General features: G+C 44.6%; 1 long non-coding RNA gene across 1 annotated transcript; it reads left to right on the top strand.

Annotated features, from left to right (window-relative positions):
• The first annotated feature begins 366 nt into the window (after nt 1-366).
• On the top strand, nt 367-4,065 carry LOC121067704. Its single transcript, XR_005818392.1, has 3 exons — nt 367-475; nt 1,189-1,994; nt 3,270-4,065. It is a non-coding gene; the product is annotated as an uncharacterized LOC121067704 (long non-coding RNA).
• Nucleotides 4,066-4,371: the final 306 nt, after the last annotated feature.

Genomic DNA, 4,371 nt, shown 5'->3' with positions numbered 1-4,371 from the left:
CAGGAGCGGCTGATCCAACGTCATAGATCCTAAGGGTTGCTTGACAGTCAGCCGAGGGAGCTGCACCCTCCTTGGAGAGGGACTTTATCAGGGAGTACAGGGATAGGAGAAGGGGTGATGGCTTTAAACTAAAAGAGGGGAGATTTAGATTAGATATTAGTAAGAAATTATTTACTGTGAGGGTGGTGAGGCACTGACACAGGTTGCCCGGAGAAGCTGTGGATGCCCCATCCCTGGAGGTGTTCAGGCCAGGTTGGATGGGGCTTTGGGCAACCTGGTCTGGTGGGAATTATAAGATTCTCTGACTCTATGATGCAATAGACCATGTAGGGCTGGGTGTAGACACCCAGAGCTGTGTCCCACCACCCCACTGGTCACTCCAGATGCTGCAGCATGGTGACACGCAAGACTAAGTTCATTCAAAGCACCAAGAGATTTTCAGGGCTCATATCACATCGTGCTGCAGCCATTAGGGGTGTGATACATTTCTCCTAAATCTTGATGCCTGCTCTGTCTGAACTAGGAACTGTAAATTCTCCCTCTGATTCGTGCATTGAAAAAGACACTTCTGAGGTTTGGCTCATTTTCAAGTAGAAGTATAAGATGGGTGAGACAAATTCCACTCACAGAGCCCTGCAGCTGACCCCCACAAGCAGAACAGGCCCATGATGCCATTCTGTGTTCTTTATACCTATTGAAAGAAGAACTGCATCTGTTGGCTATTTTTCATTTAAAACTAAAAAACGAAAAAAAAAAAAAAAACTTTGTTTTTTTATAAGTAAGTATTAAAGGAAGTAAAGAGAAGAACTGAAAATTACTATACTCATTGTCCTGCTGCAAATATATTAGTAATTAGACTTGTATAATAAGGGCAGATGTTGCTTTTTTTTTCTTTTTTTTTCTTTCTTTTTTTTTTCTTTTTTCTTTCTTTTTTTTTTTTTTTTTTTTTTTTTATCCAAATGACTCTGCCTGCCCTCAGGCTGCAAATTCCACATTTTGCAGTGGTGGTGACAGGGAAGCTATACCTGTGGGGCTGTGTATATGTGAAAGTTAGATTCCTGTATAAATGCTCACGCAGACTGGAATCCCAACTGACGGATGAATTAATTGGAGTAAAAGAGATGATTTCGACTGTGTTTTTCCAAAGAAGGAGATCTTTAGCACAACTCTCCATCCTTCCCTTACCAGCCTAAAAGGATATCATTGTCTCAAAGACAAGCAAGCCATATTCCAGATGTCCAAAGTATTCGAAAGAGGATGTTTATTAATGACCTGGGGACTGAAGATAAACAGGCTGCACAAAAATATCCGCAGCGATACAATGGCGAAGTTGACCTTTGCGTGCCAGAGGTCTGGGCAGCCCAGGGAACCTCCTGGTAGGGGTGCACAGGCTGAGAGCTTCTCCTTACACACTCGTATAGGTAATAACAGATTGCAACGCTGCAGACGAGGAATACAGACCTGCTGGGGAAGTGTCTTCTCCCATTGTATGCTACATGATCAATTATAATGAGAGAAAATTCTGGCCTCATCGCTCACGTCAAAAGGAGCAACCAATCCATCTTCGCGTAACAAACACTGCCACGAGGACAAAGGGAGGTTTTACCAGTTTTTCCTTTTGGACACCCATAATTTATAAACCCATTGCAATATTTCTGCTGGATCGACATCCACGCAAAAGCAGTAACCACAGTAGAAGAAATATCCCTTTCCCTTAGCTTCACATCCCCCCGCCTGGCACATGAAACCTCCCAGCTCACAATCAATAATGCATGTGCCGAGCGGGCTGCAATCCCTCTCCTCCATCCCCACACACACATTCCTGTAGGGAAACACAGACGGTTTCCAATTGCACACCCTCAAATCTGGTGAGGCTGGGGCTCCGTTATAACCGTGGAGGTGAACTGCCCATGTCAAGGACACGCTGCTCATGGCTTTTCTGCCCACCCAATGCATTAAGTGCTGTCAGTCCCAGCTGATTACACACATCGCAGGTGAGTGCACAATGCAGGAAAAGTGCAGTTCCATCCACCTGCCCTTTGGGGTGGGCTTATGCCATCTGTTTGGCATCAAGCTGAGGATGGCTCAGGTGGTGCCAGTGTCAGGGGAGGGAGCAGTAAATTGCCTCTCCTGCTAACTGTGCGATGGCTCTTTCACCCTTTTGGAGTGAGTTTAAATAAGCCTATAACCTCAGAAAAAAAAATAAAATCAAAATTATGTGAATAAATAAACTTTAAGTAAACTCCTAACCATAAAGGAGTAGGTTTAAACTGCAGAGTCGGGTATTGTCCTTCACTGGGAGGCTACAGCCAGACCATTGATGAGGCTGGGGGCGACCAGCTAGGGGTGAGGCTCTTGGTTTGCTCCCCCAACTCTGATGTGGCTGCTTTTAGTCAAAGCCTGCACTGCTTTGGGGTACCTACAAGGGGCAGGCACTCCGAGATGTGTGGGCTCAGGACCAGAGGGAATCTCCCTGTGTCACCTCAGGAGAGCTTTGGTCCTGTCCAAAACACCCTGTATCCTCATGTCCCCAAGCATTTCTCCAGCCAACCTCAGTCCCATCAGTTCAGCTCCTCATTTGTCCTATTTCCCTGTCCATTACACACACCCAGCAAGTCACCAGCTTGCCTCCCAGACCCATTTTTCTTCCCCCAAATCCTGGCCATTCCATCCCACATCTCCCCTCCCCTCTCACTCTTGTCTGCTCCTGCTCTCAGCCCAGGCTCAGCTGCCACGAGCCTCCCATGGGTCAGTTCCCACCACAGCCCCGTGTTCTCACACTGCCCATCTTCAGATCAAGCTCTTCCAACTGTGGAATGAGGAACATGCAAGGATGTTCCCTCTTTGCTGTTGAAGCTCATTGGTGATGCATGGGTGTAAAGAAATTCATGGACCTTGGTCTTAACTGAGACCTACCCACTGATAATCACTGCAAAAACCAGGAATCATCCCATGGGGACATGTCAAAATTTCCAGTTTATCTGGTCACAAACAGCTTCCATGGCTTGTTCCTGTGTTCTGGTAGCAAAGGGTTAACACAACCTTTATGTTCCAGACATACTGAGCCTAACATCCAGCAGTTTTGAATAGGGAAAAAAAAAAAAAAAAGATAAAAATATTCTGGTGGAAATGCTTGGCACATGGCAAAGCACAATGGAAAGACCCACTTGGGAAAATTGCATATCTGACCTCCTCAAAATCATATGAAAAATACTTCCCTGTCTCATCAACCGTTTGTATCATTTACCTGCTGTTTGCATTCTTCCCAGGCTAACAGGAGTCAGCTGGAATTCGGCAGCATTTCCATTTGTTCCTAAAGACCGACCCAACAGCATCATTTCTGCCGGTGCCTTTAACTCATCTGGAAGAAGCAGTTTCACGTTTGGCTGGAGTGAAGGCCTGTTGTTTCAGAAGAGACCAGTTTATCCAGACTGCTCGTGCATCACCAGTTTAAGGGCCCCTCAGCAAACATGCCATTTTGTCTGCAATCTGTATGGTGTTTACCTAACCTATTTCTCAAGCTCTCCCAAGAGGAAATGCTAAACATTATCATCAGTTGACACAGGTTAACTCTTCTGCTTAATACATCCCCACAGGAGGTATTACAAACAAACACGTATCAGCTGGCTTTAAGCAGGGAAATAACTCAGGCCCCCATCACAAGCTTTGTCCAGCTGTATTCATGCTTCACTGAAATTTCTACCTTGAGGTCAAAAGTTGAAAAAAAAAAAAAAGTCTTCTTACTATTGTATTTATAATGTTCTTATTGGCAATGAGCTGAGCTGGCTGGATCATTGAACTAATCCTTGTATTCACTGAGTGGAAACTCCAAAACGTTGACAAAGTGCTTCTATTTAATCTCAAGGAATGCTTTTTGTTCTAAACCAGAGGCGTCTAAGACATTACAAATTATACCAAGAGGCTTCCAGTTTTATCACAGCAGCCTGATATTTGGAAGAGAAAAGATCCAAAATGGAACTGTTTGAGAATTTTTCAACTTTTTTTTTTCTTTTTTTTTTTTCCTTAGTGTTACATATCAGCCTTTCAAAATTGAAGGTTTTAATGGAGATACATTAGTTTTGGTCAAATAAAGATTTGTAGCTCCACGGTAAGCTTGGTAGTCAGTCACTCCCGAGTGAATACACTGCTCGCTCAGAAAAAGAGAATGGGTTCAGGTCTTTGTTTCCTTTATTCAGAGCTAAGATTACTCCCGAAATGCCAATCTCAGGCAACTGTTGGGATGCACCGTCCTAATAACACTACGGCAAATGATGTCCATGTTTTGGGGGATCCTGAGCAAGAGCTGATGTGTCAAAAGGGAGCAGTGGTGGGACAAAGCTCCCTGTGCCATCACCCAAGGAAGAACTCAAG

Source organism: Cygnus olor, chromosome 3 (genome assembly GCF_009769625.2).
Source record: "Cygnus olor isolate bCygOlo1 chromosome 3, bCygOlo1.pri.v2, whole genome shotgun sequence".
Lineage (NCBI taxonomy): Eukaryota > Metazoa > Chordata > Aves > Anseriformes > Anatidae > Cygnus > Cygnus olor.
This window is presented reverse-complemented; position numbering and strand designations above follow the sequence as displayed.